Consider the following 17783-nt stretch of genomic DNA (forward strand, 5'->3'; position numbering starts at 1 on the left):
AAGAAAGAGAAGGAAGAGAGGAGTCAGTGCAGTGTGAGGACTGGCACCGGGAGGCGATCCATTGAAAACATTGACAAAGTCGTACAAAGGGATGTAAACCGTTAAGCTTTATTGTGCAGATTGCCCAACTGTCAATAACCAGCCTTTCCTGTCCATTGCAGGTGATGGAAGGCATCAGTTAGCTAGCAGGAATGGGAGGGAGGAGAAGACAGGGCTGGTTTACAGTCTGGTTTGGATCCCACTGCAGCTGTCCTTCTCTTTTAGTCCCTGCCCCTCAGCACACCCTTAAAATTCTTTATTTCTGAGGGGCGAAGGGAAGGTAGGGGAAGGGGGAAAAATCAAGAACCAAAAGAGATTATGTAAAGGTGCAAATTTCCAATGATGAATGTCATTATATTGTACACCTAAAATGTACCAATAAAAGGATATACAATTTAAAAAATCCTTTATTTCTGAAATGTGGTGAAAGGAGCAAAGGTCCCCAGGAAGATGACTGAAGAGGTGGTTCCTCTTTCATACTCATTTTCTAGAACTGTGTTGAGTTGAGCTGAAATTACCTCTGGAGTCAAAACTTAAAAGTATATATTTTTTTTCCAAAATCAAGGCCTCTGCCTAAGTGACTCCAAAAATCTTTAACAGAATGAAATTAGGAGTGACAGAATGATGGTAGTGTTCTGACCCACATCCCTTTCATCCAGACTTCTTGGAAAAGTTAAAACAAAACAAAAAAACAGGGAGGGACAGATCATAAAACAATTGGCTTAGCCAATTCTAGTTTGGTCAGTTAGAAGTGAAGCTGGTACATGAAGACAGGGAGTAAGGGTGAAGGAAGAAGCTCAAAGTTTCAGAGACAAGACTTTAGGGTCCTAGGTGTGTTGTTACCATCTGCAGTCCCTGTGAGTTAGTAGGAATAGGTATCCACACTTGTCCATACCAGGATATTAATTTTTGCATCATTACCTCTGCTTTAGCCTATAAAACCCTACAAGGCCTAATCCCTACAAGGTCTAGTGTTTCTGTTTTCGGAGCTGTGGACAAATAGCATTCTGACTCAGGGAACTGGTACACTTCTCAGACAGATTTGGTTTTTTCAGAAAAGTTATTTAGGGTTAAATAATACAGTAAACACAAATCACAAGGTTAAGACATGAGAATGTGGGTTAAATTTTCACTTGAAAGAAATCCCACTCCTCCAGGAGTGTGATACAGCCTCAATACAGCAAGCTGGGGAAAGGCAGGGAGGACAGAACTGGAAAGGGCAGTCTCCTCCAAAATCAAGCTCCATAGGACATCCAGCCTCCAGGCTGAGAATCTCTTCACTTAGACTGACATTACCCTGCAACATGCAGTCAGGACCAGGATTGGGTTTTTTATGTATATCTCAAAGGTCTGGTTTGTAGGTATGATTTCCTAGTCATTGGTCCAGGCACTTCCTACCTGTCGTTTTTCTGCAGAAAACACCCACCTCACTATACCAAAGCAATATCCTTCCTGAGTTAGGTCTTAGGAGTTGCTATGATCTGAGTGTCTGTGTCCTCCCAAAATTCCTACATTGAAATCCAAGCTCCCAAGGTAGTGGCAATTATGAGGCGGGGCCTTTCAGAGGTGACCAGGTCATAGATGTAGAGCCCTCAGGAATAGGATTAGTGCCCTTATAAGAGCCCTGAAAGACAGACCTTTTGCCCCTTCCACTATGTGAGGACACATGGAGTGACTGAGATCTATGAACCAGAAAGCAGGCCCTCACCAAACATTAAATTTACCAGCACCTTGATCTTTAACTTCTCACCCTCCAGAACTATGAGAAATAAATTTCTGTTGTTATAATAGTTTATAGTGTTTTTCCATAGCAGCCAAAATGTACCAAGACAGGATTTAATGCAGGGACAACACTCATATAAAAGACACTTTGGAAGCTGACCTTCCCTCACCTAACTGGCCACTGTGCCTGGTGCATGCTCTGCACCACAGAAATATAAATGACTGATGGAGAAATAAATGAAATGCATGACATTTTTCACAGGCCAGGAAGAGGAGAACCTTCCTCTGTTGGGCAGTATTCGCTGGCTAAACTCTTTTATCCTGGTTTTTCTTCTCTCATTTTTTAAAAAAGAAAAGCAATCCTATTACCTTTGAAAATTAAACACATGCACACAGATGCACAAAAATATTTGTTCCTGTCTTAGAACTCATTCTCATGGGGGAGGAAGTCTAGGTCTTTCTCAGACGAGGAGAGCTTCCCCCGTAGAGAGCTGAAATCTATTACTGTTACCTGCTTCTCAGACTTTCCGAGGTGAGTGCCACTTCTTTCCTCATCCCTCAGGGTTCTAGGATTTTGTTGGACTATGATGATTCCTGCATGGTTGTTGTAACCTTGTGTTGAAACTCTCCAGCCCTATCTTAAGTCTTCCCTAAGGAAGATTCTGAACCTGAAGGTGTACTGGGATCATCTGCACAGCTCACTGAAGTACAGCCAGCCTGACGTAGTGTGGAGTTTCTCATGAGCCCCCAGGAGATGCCAAGGCTATTCACATGCCTCAATCTGAGCGGCAATGGTCCATCTGACCTCTAACGTCTCAGATGAGCACCTGATGCAATGCAAAGGTCGAGCCAGATGCTCTGTGTTCAAATGTGGGCTCCTCCATCCCCAAGATAGGGACCCTGCACAGTACTTTACCTCTCAAGGCCTGTGTTCCTCAGCCGAACAGGAAAATAATAATGGTCACCTTCAGGGAGGTAATATAACTAAATGTTTATTTCCCACCTTTCTTCTCATTGAATTACCCTCAGCAACCCCGAACTAGGCAGACCAGGAAGAATGCTTTTCATTTTAAAAAGAAATGGATGGAGAACTAAGGAACGCAAGTGATGATCCTGGGGGCACATTCCAGGTTTGCTGCTGATCAGGCCCAGGCTCTGTCCTTCTCTATTGAGTGCCCTCAAGCCCAGCTGCACAGTAGATGGGCCCTCCAGGCAGGGCTGAGCTTGGGCGCCATCTCAGAGATCTGACAGATGCAGTATGGGGCCAGGTTCTAGACTCTGCTTTTATAACCTTCCTCAGGCCCTTCTCAGACATGGGAACCAATGTGCTCGACCACACTGTCACGTCAGATCCCTAGACCACTGTCCCTGTCCCAACTTCTGGTGATGTCTGGTGCTGAGCCTTCATTTCTGAATAAATAATGGCACATGATAATCTCCTGATAACAAGATCTGGACAAATATCTTCTGCAAACATTGACTGAGGTCCTGTCCTCTGTCAATTTATACTCCTTTGGATTAACCATATAGCCCTCCATTTTCACACCAATATTGATTATTTTTCAGATAATACTGTATTTGTGCTTTCAAAGGGGTGATTAGACAGTCTTATACAGATATACATTGACTTGTCAAATATATTTGGTGAGATATAGATAGATGGATGTTAGATGTATATATTTAAGAGAAAAATATTAAAAACTTGAAATATTCAGCAAACTGCAGAGAAAGAACAGATCAATACACCCTGCTCTTTTGGCTTCCCAACAGCTTTCTGAATCCACTAGATTCTGCACCAGCAATTAAAAACTGTAGCCTGGAGTCTGCAAAGATATGGCAAGTCCAGAAGTCCAAAACAATGAGGCAGTACGTCTATAACTTGCCCAGAGTCCAACTGCCAGCCTACAATTCTGACCAGCTCACCAAAGCAGTTGGTCAGGAGCTGAGAGAATAAACACAATTTCATTTGCTTTGAAACTGTAAGAGAAAGGAAACAGATAGACTGATATCTGGAAGCTGGTTCAAGGTTGTGAACTTCAGAATTCTCAGGACCAAGCTATGGAGCCAGCTATTCCCATAGGCACAAGCAGAATGTAAATGATTTTGGTATTGTTAAAACACTACACTCTATTGTCAACATGTACCCAATTCTAGGCTAGGAAAGTGTCAAATGGCTCCCTACAACCCAGGAACTCTTAGAAACCCAATAAAGTAGCAGGTGTTCACAGGTGGCATTGATGTGAGTACCCACAGCCATGTTGGTTAGTCTCTTGACTTCCGGCTACTCGAAGGAAATCCTCCAGTGGAAGGTGCACGGTTAGCCTAGCCTCCTCTAGACAATTTAATCTGTTTCTCTTCATCCTCCTTCTAGAAGAAGCAAGGAGGACATGTCATGAGTGGATGGTGAGGTGGGCTGAAGATTCCCAAATCCCTCAGTTACTCTTGACCTTCCGCCTCTCACTGGGAGGTGGTTCTTATGAGGGGCTGAGGTGAACCAAGAACTCATTTCAATTTCAAAGATTTTTATACCTACAATGAGGCAAACTACCTTGGCCACAGTGCCTTTTCTCTTTTTAAAAAGAGGAATAACACTGACTCAATATGCATAGATCTGTGTATAATGACAAAGGCAACAGTCAAGTCAGCTACTACCTATAAATGCAGGTCCCTTGATAGACTAATTTTTTAACCCAGTTGGTTCACAGGGTGAAACAGTAAGAAGAGAAGCTTGTCCTAGTTGCAAGCCCCCTCCAAGATCTTGAGAAATCAACTTGCCTTTTATTTTTCTCCCTCAGGGTTTCAGAAACAGGATGAACAAAGATATGCCAAAAACATGCCACTTCTCTGTAGCTGATCTTTCCAAACCAGGAGAGAGATTAATTCTCTCCCCAATGACTTTTTCCCACATCTCCCTACCCAATTCATTGCACAGCCAGCTCTAATTTGCCTTGGAAAAAGCTGTTTCCTGGCATCTCAGGGACTTGGCTCTCCTTAACAACCAGACCAACTGGCCTTTGGCTCTGTTCACCATGCACCATGGGTGGTGTGAAGGAGGACCTCTGAGGAGGACCTTTGGGTCACGCGTGTGCGCACACATATGTCTGTGTGTGTGTGTGTGTGTTTGTGTAGAGTAAGAAAGGCAATATTTGGCTGTGCTGGAGGCAGGTACAGGTGTACTTTACCTTGATGCCTGCTCTGTGCCACAAGTGCAATGGCTTTAGCTCTTCAATGTATCTGGACACTTTTTACCTTCCGCATCTGTCTGGGTCCTCACCTCAGAGTCACAGAACTTCAGGGTTCTTTCCCGGTCCACAGGTGTCAGTTGCACATGGGGAACTGGAGGCCCAGTGAGGTGAGCCCCAGCTGAAATCAAGGTCTGGATGCCCCAGTAGGACTTTCTTTCCACAACATCTTTGAGAGGCAGAGGTTCAGTGATAGCTTTGTTCAGCATGGAACAATTAATGTTGGAGCCTAGATTAGTTCTTGTTTTTGTTTTGTTTGTAGGTTTTTTTTTTTTTTTTTTTTTTTTGGTACTGGGGATCGAACTCCGGTCCTTGCGCTTGTGAGGCAGGTGGTGGAACCACTGAGCTAAATCCCTGGCGCTGTAGTTTTTTTTTTTTTTTTTGGTACCAGGGATCGAACTCAGGTCCTTGTGTTTGCGCAGCAGGCAGTGAAACTGCTGAGCTATCCTTGTAGTTTTTTGAGACAGAGTCTCACTGTGTAGTTTAGGCTGGCCTTGGACTCACTCTGTAGCCCAGCCTGGCCTCAGATTCACAGTGATACTCCTGCCTCCGCCTCCCAAGTGCTGGGATTACAGGCATGTGCCACCACACAGCCTTGGAGCCTAGATTTGGACTTGGCAAACCCTTTTCTAGCCTCCTGAGTCCTCGGGGGACCCTGAAAGTAAGAATGACCCAACAGCAGGGAAGAATCCTTCTGTGTTCCCTGCACTGGAGCTGAACCTCCCCACATATTGGGATTTTGCAGGATGAACTCAGAGGTCTGTTGAGCAACCCTTCTGTACTGGACTAGAACCTCCTATTTGCTTTTAGAGAATCTAGCCTGATAATTTGTGACAGAATTATTAGTATAGAACAATCCAAGAGGATTCCTGCACAATAGCCTTATTAGACCAGAAAAGACAGATTCTTTCCTTCCAGACTGGAAGCTTCAGGGCTTGAAGTAACATCTCTAACTGCAGCCACCATGTAGTGGTAATTCTAGGAGCTGTTCATGAGTTATCTGGGGGCAAGTTGGCAGCTGGGCAAGTGTGGTCTAGTTGGGTCTCCAGTGTCTGGAAACACCGGCTCATCTTCTCATCTCTCATCTTTCATATTTGATTCCTAGACCCATCTCTCTTATTTTATTTTTCTTGAGCTTTCTGGCCTATCCCTGGCCTCCCAGAATCCAGCTATGTTTTCCACCTCTGTCCCCAGCACTCTCTTTCCCAGCTCACCTCCCAGCCCGCTTGGCACCTTGTCCCAAATCTACCCTCAATTCCCAGGCAGACTCACCAGCACAAGGAGTCTTGCAGAAATGACTTTCCCTGTTAACTATTCCCCGCTAAACTACAAGCACATGGGGCAAAGAGCTTGCTGTGGTTTAACTATGTTTTGAGTATGTCACCCAAGGGCTCATGTATTAGAAGCTTGGTTCTCAAGTAGGGTAATGTTGAAGGTGGGGGGACCTTTAAGAGGCAGGACCTGGTCACAAGTCATTGGAGGGTGTGCCTGTAGAAGGAACTCCGGTATTTCTCATGGGACATCAGTCCCTGCTGTCCTACTCTCACCATGTGATCTCTTCTGTTCCTCTCCTATACATTCTTGTCATGATGTCATCTGCCATGGAGTCTGTAGCAGAGCTGAGCGGAAATGAATACCATGACTCTGAACCTCTTTTCTTTGTAAAGTACCTAGCCTAGGGTATTTTGTTATAGTAACAAAATGGACTAATATAGAGGTCTGTGCAGAATGCTCAGGGAAAGGAAGAAGGCCTGTCTCCACAAGCAAACTGCCACACTGTCACTTCCACCATGCTCTCTGCTGGCCAAAGCCAATCACAATGCCAGCCCAAATGCATAAGAAAGGGGTACATTCAGCCTCTGGCTGTAGTCGCATTGCACAGGGTGTGGGTAGTGGTCAGCTAAGGTGCCCAGAGTTGGTGAAGGGGTAGCTAAGCCTGAAGGGAGAATCCTGAAGCACTCTCTTCACTACAGGCTGGTAATGAAGGGCCTGGCTTTCACAAATCAGCTTGGCTGAAGGTTTAATCCCTCCCAGACTGAAACATTCCCTTCCTTGGGAAAGGGGTCATTTCAATCTCCCTGAGGTCATTCTGACCCTTGGTATGAGTGAGAAGGAGCTCCTAGTGCAGGATTTGAAAAGGAGTGGTGGGAACTCAGGTTTCCAGGAAGCAGGTGTCATCCACAGAGCACAGCAGCCCCACAGAGGAACTGAGGCAGACTGACTGCAGAAACAGCCCACCACCCATACCCTGGGCAATGTGACTGCAGCCAGAGGCCGAGTGTTCTCCTTTCTCATGGATCTGGGCTGGCACTGTGATTGGCTTTGGCCAGCAGAGCACGGTGAAAGTGACAGTGTGACAGTTGTGAAGCCATGTGCTTTGTCTGGGCTCTTGGAACTTGGCCTGGCTGCAGTGTGAACAAGCCCTGGCCAGCCTGATGAAGGAGACAGGCTGCCCAGCCCCAGCTCTCCTGATTCCCAGCCTGGCTGACCCAGTAGCTGACTGCAGATGCTCGAGTGAGCCCAGCTGAGATCAGGCAAGCATGGCCTGGATCAGCAGAACCATCCAGCCAATCCATAGTCTCCTGAGCAAAAGGAAATGCTGTTTTCTGCCACCCACTTAGTGGTTCTTTGTTATGCAGCATTATATTGGGATAGATAACTGACACAGAAGCCGAGAACAACCTTTGCCTTCCTGTCCAGGGGCTGAGTCAGATGTATGGTGGAAGCCTCAGATTGGAATCAGAACCTGGCTTCCAATTCTTTGCTGGCCACTTATCAGCTGTGTGACCTTGAGCTTCACTTTCCTCATCTGTAAATTGGGGATTCTAATATCCACTGCTTCAAGACCTCAAGACGCTAGCTGTAACATGTAGTACACAGTAGATACTCAGTTAATGTACACCTTCACAGAGGAAAAAGAAAGAAGATGTTAGAAGGTAAGGTTAAGGGCTGGGGATTTAGCTCAGTGGCACCGCGCCTGCCTTATGTGCGCAAGATCTTGAGTTCGGTCTCTGGTACAAAAGAAATATATATATATACACATATAAATAAGTAAATAAGGTAAGGTTAAGAATTCATGATTTGCAATGATTTTCCAAGCCTTAGTAGTAGATACTGCCTAGAGGTATAAGGGCAAATAAAGCTTAAAGATTTTTGTTTTCCTTGTGAAGTTGTCTCATGGCCAATTCCCAGCCTCCTACAAGAGGTAAGACTGTAATGAGTTTTCACATACGTGCCAGAGATCATAAGCATTCTGAACCCCTAGTGTTTCACTAATTTATATCTAAATACACTCTACATATGATGGGTATTATTAGCTCATAATAAATAATGCAGAAGTGCTCTCTTCTCCTTACATTCAGTAAATACTTTCCCTGAGTAGTTCAATATAATCTTGCCAGGGCATACGGTGGGGTTGGGGGAAGGAGATCATCCTGAGTGTGCATTTGTTAGCAGACACTTAATTTTCAAGTATATGGTTTTGAAACCCATGTTTACAGGAGAATCCTCATCATCAGCAGAAGAGCCTGAAGCTGCACCTCTTACAAGAGCTTGTGCAAAGAGGGAGAGAGTGACCTTCCCCAGCAACAAGGGCAAATCCAGTGGGAACACAGGGTGCAGGTATGTTGGAGAGATCATTTGAGGCCATCAACTAGGGTTGTGTTGGAAAAATCAGTGACAAAAGTAAGTTCATATTTGTATTGTTGGCCTGTTTCCTTGTAGAACCTGTGGGTTTTTGTGGAAAGAAAAAGAGAAACAAACTCCCTTTACTCTGAGAAGGTGGCCCTTAGGTACTGACAGCCTAGCAAGCCCACAGGAGAGTGACAGTGTCCAGGAGAGCATCCTTCCTCGGGAATGAATTTGCATATTCCAGAGCCTACAAATTAAGAATAGGATCTCTTGCATTCAAACAAGGAAGCAGGCAAATAGAATTACACCCTCTGATAGTACATATTTGATGCCCAGTAAGTAAGCCACACCAGTTCTAGTAAATCTTAGGCAGGCAGGCTTCTCTGGCCAGCAGACAGACAGGAGCTGGCACAGTGCTCTAGGGACCTATGAGAAGAGGAGGCTGGCTTAGCTCAAACTCTAGGGAGTGTCACTGGCCACTCACGGCTGCTGGAGCCAGGAACACTGATCACCACTGAGGAGAAAGGAGGGCAAGGGGCGATTTAAAGGCCATTATTTAATTAGGTTTTGCTCCCCACATTTTGGAAACTACAAAAAGTTTACAGTTAGATCCCTTGCAGTTTTTCCTGACTCTCTAATTTCTGGTTCATCACCAAAGTCCATCTTGGCCCAGATTATCATGGAGCCAGTACCATGAATTTGGCCCCTGAGATCTAAATTCTTAACTTTGCCTTGTTTCTCTGAATATCCCTGGACTGGGTCAAATGGAAAGCTTAGCCTAAGCTGGAAAACTGGCTGGGTGTGGTGAACCATGCCTGTAATCCCAGCACTGAAGCCCTGCCTGGGCAACTTTGTGACTTACTGAGACCCTGTCTCATAAATAAAAAGTTGTAGATATAACTCAGCGAGAAACCCCTGAGCTCATTTCCCAGTAAAATGTCTCCAAGGACCACCTGATGCCATTCTGCTCTCCACTCAGGTAGAGTCAGGGGCATCCAGATCAACATACATTGGTAAGTCAAGAGCAGGTGGAAGGGGATTTGTTACTGAATGGACTTAGGGTGATTCCTGATTTGGGGATATACCCCTTCAGTCTCTTCTACGTATGGGTGTAGGCAAAACCCCAGGAAGAGTAACTGCTAAACCATTTGGCAAATTATCCTGGACAGAGAAGGTGCTCTAGAGGTGAATCACCTATGTGCCAGACTAAGAGCTCTGGCCTGGCTTAGAACAAATACAATGGGTGAGATGATGGGAAGAGAGAAAGAAAGAGGAACAGGGAAATGAAACGAGATTAGCAGGGGTCATACACAACAACATCCTCCCATGTGCCTCCTCTTGGAGTCTCTGAATGGTAGGGATCACATCCTCAAGATGAGAGATGCCTGAAGGTATGGTGTTGCCCATGAGCATCTCACCTGTGCATTGGGCTTTACTTATGACTTGGGGCCATATTTCTGTTCATGTGGGAACTCCTACAGTATCCTCCTCCTCTCATTTGGAAAATGTGGATGATGAATGATAACTTTCTGCTCTTTCCTCACATCTCCAGAGCCTCTGCTTTCACTTGGATGTTTGTTGGATTATAAACAAGTGAGTCTTGACAAGCATCATAGCAACTTCGTAATGTCTAGTCCTTGTCCAACAAAACACAGGCAACAGAGTGACCCTTCTCAATTTCTGTGCCTCAGAGATATTCTCTAGAGAAAACAAGTTTTATTTCCTTTCTCTATTTTTACTTCTAATACAAAGTCCCTGAAGGTCTGAGGTCCAAGGCTCAGGAAATGAGGACCACTGGATGCCTGGCAACATTGCAACAGTGAACCTTGACCATGACCTAGGGCAAATCTCCTAGAGGAAGGTGCAGGCCTCTGTGCCCTGGGTTGCCGCACTACTTTTCCAGCTGGCCTACTCTGAAGGCAGGAAGAACCCTGGAGCCAGCACACTAGGTGGGAGAGAGCCTCCTGCCTCCATTTCCCTTTTGGCAGAGAGTAAAAGCAAGATGCACCAAAGAACAGGTTGCTAAAAGCAGATGATTCAGGCAAGGTGGTAAAACCCAGAATGGCACGACTTAGAGACCACTTGGTCTAATCCCCTATTCTAGAGATAAGGAAACTAGAACTCCTATAAGTGACATAATTTACCCTCTGACCACTGCTAGGCAGAGCTCTATGAAGCCAGATGCCTTCCCATCTACTCCAGTGAGGTTTTCTTAGGTTAAATCTTTGGGGCAGTACGCCTTGGAAATTACAATTTCTGGCATTATTTTCCCAAGGAGCCTGGCATAGAGGGATCACTAGTTCTGCTACAGAGCAGCATTCCTCCAAGTTTTCCAGGAAGATGTGAACTACTAAAACTAATATTTAATTCTGGAGAGGAACATCTGGCTTCAAATGGCTAGAAGAGCCTGGAGCAGCCTCTCCAACTTCCCCCTAAAAATCATCTCAAAAATCTGAGTGAATAAAAGCTAAAATTTATCACACTAGAAACTATGAGTACAGTCAATCTATATTATATCTGAGACATATCTGAGGAATTTCCCCCTAAGTGCAAGGCCACTGGAACTGGATTGAAAAATAACATCTGTAGTTTTTTTTTCTTCCTTTTTTTGGTACCAGGGATCGAACTCGGGTCCTTGCACTTGAGAGGCAGGTAGCAGAACCACTGAGCTAAATCCCCAGCCCTATCATCTGTATTTAATAAATAACACCAGAGTCTTCTGACTGTCCAGAAATTCAAATTTCATAGTCATCAGTCTAGCTGTGTTGCCTTTTGAATCAGCCAAAATATCTATTCCCAATTAAGAACCTCATCTCTCAGAAGACAATTGGCAAAGAAAAGTGGGTGGGGGGGTGACAGAAGGTGGAATGTTACTGGAAGGTGCAATTTCCAGAGTGCTCTGAGTGAGCTCAGGGTCGAGGAGCCCCGCACATGTCCTTTGATCAGCATGACAGCAACCAGGATGGGTGCAGAGGGTGAATCCATGTCCATTCACCAGGGCTGAATGACAAGACAGCTATTTAGAGCAGGAGCTCAGGTAGGTATATTCCTTGGTGATTACGTACAGGTCTTAAGAGAGTGAGCGCACTGACATCCAGAAACAGAATCATGAGCAAAACACACCTTTCTGTTGACCACATCAAGCCTGAATGAGTCTTTTGTCATTTGTGAATGAAAAAATACTACAGAAGAGACAGATGAAAAATACTGGAAAGTGGAAAAGGGACCATCATCTGAAAATCAGCGAAAATTTGTCTGAAAATAGCTAAGAAACCTAAAGAATGTTTTAAAGAATCACTTGAGGACTGGGGATATGGCTCAGAGGTAAAGCTCTGGCACAGGATTCATAAGGCCCTGTATTCAATCCACAGCACAGAAAAGAAATCAGTTCCTATCACTTGATACTGCTAAAAAGAAGTGGCTTTGATAAAACATGAACAGAAAATTACGAAGAATAAAAACAGACACAATCTATAGTAACAGCTCATGAAAAAAGGTAGTTAAATCTTATTTTCAGAAATACAGTAGCAGCACTGGAAGAAACTAAGAACAAAATTGATACTGTGATTGTGATGCTAGAATTTTATGCAGCTTTTATGGTCTTTCCTGTAAGAATGCCCTTTTAGCTCCTTAAGGCCTTGCAAACTAAGTTTATATACTAATTGTGAGAAAAAAATACCTTGAAGATATACTCCAGATTCCTAAAAATTTAATCAAACTTAAGAGCTCCAGAATGTGATTTTGTCCTAAAAAAGGATGGTCCAACATCCCTCAGCTCATCCCAATCATCCAGACACCCTAAGGAGACTCGCCACATTCCCAAGGCTGATTCTTTGAGAAGGCTACACAAACAGATCTGGAGGAAAGGAGAGAGGTTGGTGCTTCCTTTCACAACAAGACCCCAGTGATGTTTAAAAACAAAATATTTCATTACTGATGTTTTTCATTTTTATGTGAATAACATGCTTTGAGCAAAGGAAATGCCATTGGAAGAGTACATCTCTTTCTGAGTTTAACATCAGATTCAGAAGTCTGGTTAAATATGACTTCAGATATATCAAACATGAAAAACAAAAAACAATCATGCCTATAAGAAGAAAATGTTTCAAACTGTTAAAGTTTCAGATGAGGCCTGAAAGCACTACCATTCAATACTATGTTGGAAAAGTGGCCAATACAGTAAAATAAGAAAAACAAATAAAAAGTGGACATCTAGAAAATAATGAAGGTTACTGATGAAATGACAAATGTTCAAATAAGGTTCAAGCTCATTCTTTGACAGGCTGTATTCTAACTGTATGAACTCATTTCATCTTTACAACCACTCTCTGAGGCCATTTATAATTAATGATACAAAGGTATAGAGGATTAATTACATTACTTAAGGTTACATAGCAAGTAATGAAGCTGGGATTCAAATGAGTGTAGTCTGACTCCAGACTCCTTGCACTTTACAGCTACTTGATGCTGTTACTCCAGATAGACGCAGAACCTTCGTAATTGTACATTAATCTGATTTTTTTAAACCTAGAAAACCTGAAAATCTCCAAGACAAATGATTAGAATTAATAAGGAGATTCAGTAAGTTGGCCAGTTACCAAACATATAAAGTCAACATTGATTATGTGTACATAAAAAGTCCAAGAAAATACACAGAAAACTGTAAGAATAGGAGAATTTAGCAAAGTGCCCAGATACCTAATCAGTAGGTAAACATCAATTGTATTTCTATGCAATATAACAAACAAGACATAAGATATTGTTTATATGTGGGGAGATCAAAACGACTAGGAAGAATAAATCTAATTATAGTTATGCAAATCTTTTATGGAAAAAGCTTCAAAATTTGTTGGAGAAATTAGAGGATACCTAAATAAATGGACTGGAAGACTTAATTCTTTTCATATTGGTCTACAGGTACAATGCAATTTCTAATCAGAATCATAGCAGGTTTCTCTCCTTCCCTTCCTTCCCTCTTTCCTTTTAGCCTTTGAAATTTAACAAGCTGATTCTGAAATCTATATGGGACTGCACAAATCAAAGAATAGTCAAGCTTCTGGTGAAGAAGAACAAGACAAGAGGCTCTGTTATATCAACTATCACAATCTTCAATAAGGCTATAGCTGTGTTGTTCTGGGACAACGATACACAACTGTAGGCCAATGGAACAGAAGAGAAAGTAGATTCTGCAAGTAGATTCCTACACATATGGATGTTTGATGCAGTGACAAGACTGGCAAGGCAGAACATAAGGAATTGTGTTCTTTCCAATCATGGAGCAGGGTAACTGGCTAAGCATTACACCAAGGCATAATTCTTGGGCTTTACCTCATGCCATAAACCAAAAGTTCTGTCTGCATGAAGTGCAGACTTTAGTGTGAATGGCAGAATGATAACACATTCAGAAAGAGAACATATGGTGATGTTCTGGGAAAGATCTGGGAAAGATTTCTTAAGACCTAAAAGATACTAACCCAAAGGAAAAAGATTTAGATATTAGGACCTATTTAAATTAAGAATTCCTATTTATCAAAAGACAGTAATGAAAGTAAAATGGAGAGTCATGTATATTGCTACACATAAGAATGACAAAGGGGTTGAAGCAGAAAGACATAAAACCTATTGGAAAACATGAAAAACTCAGACATCCTAATATGAAGACAGGCAAAAGGCTGAAACAGGCATATCACAGAAGCAGAAATGTAAATTTCTAACAATTACATAAAATGACGCTCAAAATTATTAACAATCCAGGAATTCCAAATCAAAACACTATATACCCACCAAAATGGCTATAAAAAACAGCCACATGGAAATGCTTGTAGGCCACAATGGGAGTGTAAATTGGTACAAAAGTTTGGGAAGGGGCTTGGTGGTATCTGCAGTAGTTAGAGATATATGTGCCCCACGACTCAAGAAACTTTGGTCCTCCACGACACCCCTGTTCCAAGCTGGGTCCTGTGTGGCGCACTCCCTTGGCCTTCAACACTGTGGTGCACAAAAGCCCAAATTCCAACAGCGAGTATCTTCATCCTCCCACCTGCTGCCCTGTCTGCAGGCAGGGAGGCCAGAGGGGCTGGGGCAATCATGCCCTCTCCAGCAAGCTTCCCTATCCAGGGAATTACTGGAGCTGCACATAAATCCCCCAGGACCCTTGTTCTCCAGCTGGGACAACTCTGAGGCATATTTTCTATGGATTCCAATAGTTATTCAGTAGAATTAAGCTTCATTGGCCCACAGTGGGTATGTGCCTGATAAAGCAACTCTTCTTTGGCTCTGTTTTGCTTCTCCATTCTTCTACTTGTGTTTTCTGGAACCATCTTTCAAATAATCTATCAATACTTAAGTCATTGTTTAAGGGTCTACTTCTCATTGTGCCAAGGAAGAAAACTCCACAGAAATTACTTTTATATATTAGGATACATGTACAAGAATTCTGGGGAAGGTTGGTTTGGAAAGCTGGAAACAACCAAAGTGCTTAAAAACAGAAGAATGGATTAACTGTGGCATATTGGCTCAATGGAATAATATATGGCTATGAAAAGTAAGGAAAACAGCTACTGCTACATGCAACAACACATAACAGAAGGAATATCATGTTGGGACAAAAGAAATCAAACACAAAGAAATATACACTGAGTTGATTTATATGAAGTTTTAAAAAACAGCCAAATAAAACTAGCAATTAGGGATACATACAAAAGTGTTAGGAACTGTGAAAACCAGGAGGTAATAATCATAAAAGTAGGTTAGGCAGATTATTGCTTATCTCTGTGGTTGAGGGAGGGTTTTTGATAAATGGTTTTGATAAGAATATTGTTTTTTCCTTCTAGATTGGTAGGAACATTTAATTTGCTTTAGAATAACTTATTCAGCTATACATTTATGTACTCCTAAATCCACGTTTTATTTTTACAATAATACATTTAATAAAGCTATATCTTTCCTATACAACAGAAATAACCTATTTGAAAAGGCAATAGAAAAAAAGAAAGAAAAAGCCCTTCACGGAAAAATGGAACCACCCAGTCTTAAACTGTTCTTTCTTTATTGAGGATATAAAGATTTGAATAAATAGAACTTTGTGCCTTATGTAAACTGGGAAGATCTAAATAACATATAAACTCAAGCTGATACTGAGGAAGGCTAAGAAAACATAGAAACAAAAAAGGAGGAGGAAAAATAAGCCCTACAAGAGCTCAAGACATAAAGCAAAAGTTTAAATGGTGTGATGTTCACATGGGAATTAACAGATTGATAGAATAGGATGTGCTCCAGAAATAGACCCAAGTGGATAAGAAAATTTAATACATGATGAAGAAGGTATTTCAAGTGATAAAGAAGAAATGAATCATTCAGAAAATAATGTTAAATTAAGTGGCTATCCATTTGAGAAAAAAAAAATAGTTTGGTTGGATGTGGTAGTGCATACCTGTAATCTCAGTACTACCACACCCAACCAAACTATTTTACCTATCACTTACAGAAAGAAATTACAGACAGACTAAATATCTAAATGCTTAAAATGATTCAACAGATAGATGGAAAATAAAAAGTGCTATTTATACATAATGGAGTACTACTCTGCCATAAAGAAGGATAAACTTGAGTCATTCATAGGGAAATGGATGTACCGTGAGGTCATAATATTAATTGAAATAAATTAAACACATAAGCTTAAATATCATATCATTTATCTTATATGAGAAACCCAAAATATAAACAAAGAGCAAAATAAAAGATAGATAATAGGAAGTAGGGAGGTCCTTTTCAAATGGGAAGGGAATCAAGAGATGGGGGGAAGTGGCAGGGAGGGGAGGGAAGGGGATGAAAAGTAATTGGGTCTCTTATGTCCACGTGGCAACTCCGAACAATGAGTGTAATCATTACGTACTGCAAAAACATGTGCAGCTGTACGAGGCAGCTTTCCAGTTCTTGGGGTCTACCTTAGGAAGCCTTCGCACAGTATGGAGGGAAGATATGCATAAGGATGTTCACTAGACATTGCTTGGCAAGCATGGCAAACAGCCAAAGGGGCAATGGCCTGATTAGCCACCAAGACAAAAAGATTAAATAAATGAAGCTATCCATGCCATGAGACAATGTGCAACAGATTCGGGTTGGGGGACCTCATTAAACAGAGAAGCTGGGCAGACATACTTCTGAATGAAAGAAGGGGGCTTCAGAATAACGTGTGCTGTGTGAGGCCACCTAAACATATAGATGTACAACTTACTGACAGGCATTTACCTGTAGACATACATATGTAACATGCCTATGAGGACATAAGGAGGTATAAATCACACCTAGCTTGGCAGACACTTTGCAGCCATGAGTACTGGAAAGTAATGAAGGAGGCTGGGATTAAAGGAGGTGGGCAAAAGGGACTTTGTCTTGATTGTTAATGCTTTGACTTTTACAAAGAGAATGTTTTAATGCATTACTTAAGTAATTAAAAACAATTTTAATAAAAGAACAATATTAATGTGGTTATCCTTGAGTGGAAGAACTTTTTGTGTTCCAATTTTTCTATTTTTTATTTTTATTTTTTTTTCTATTTTTTTTAACTGAGAAAAGATTATGATAGAAATGACTATCCTTCATTTGAAATTGTGGTAACATACAGATAAAACAAATTTCACCATCTTAACCATTTTAAAATACACAGCTGAATAGTGTTAAGTACGTTCACCTTGTGAAAACTACAGAACTTTTTCATCTTGCAAAACTGAAAGTCTGGTGGGTAGTGGTATTGCACACCTTTAATCCCAGCACTCAGGAGGCTGAGGCCGGAGGATCGCCATGAATTTGAGGCCACCCTGGGCTACATAGTGAGTTCAAGGCCAGTGTGAACTACATAGTGAGACCCTGTCTCAAAAAAACAAAAACAAACAAAACAAAACCCTGAAACTCTGTACACAGTGAACAACAATTCTCATTATCCTCTGTCCTGGTCCCTAGCAACCACTATATTGTTTTCTGTTTCTATGATGCTGACTCCCCTAGATACCTCCATAAGTGAGTGTTTGTCTCTCAGTGACTTGAAGAAGCTATCTTCAATCCTCATCCATACTTTTTTTGCTTAAATTCTTTTATTGGTACATTTTAGGTATACAATACATTTACATTTATCATTGGGTGCTTGTACCT

At 42.1% G+C, this 17783-nt stretch overlaps 1 protein-coding gene across 5 annotated transcripts in view; it reads right to left on the reverse strand.

The window, feature by feature from the left end:
* Nucleotides 1-17783, reverse strand: part of Onecut2 (one cut homeobox 2) — a 55456-nt gene that overhangs the window by 14579 nt on the left and 23094 nt on the right. The window contains exon 2 of one of the 5 annotated variants that reach the window (XM_087192126.1): nucleotides 1-17783. This exon is cut by the window's right edge and continues 17771 nt beyond it. The exons of the other annotated variants lie outside the window; for them this stretch is intronic. The gene's annotated coding sequence lies outside the window, so the exon portion shown is untranslated. 5 annotated transcript variants of the gene reach the window in all.

The sequence above is a fragment of the Heterocephalus glaber genome, unplaced genomic scaffold (assembly GCF_053883595.1).
Source record: "Heterocephalus glaber isolate CG9 unplaced genomic scaffold, H.glaber_assembly_v1.0 deba00000331, whole genome shotgun sequence".
NCBI classification, from domain to species: Eukaryota; Metazoa; Chordata; class Mammalia; order Rodentia; family Bathyergidae; genus Heterocephalus; species Heterocephalus glaber.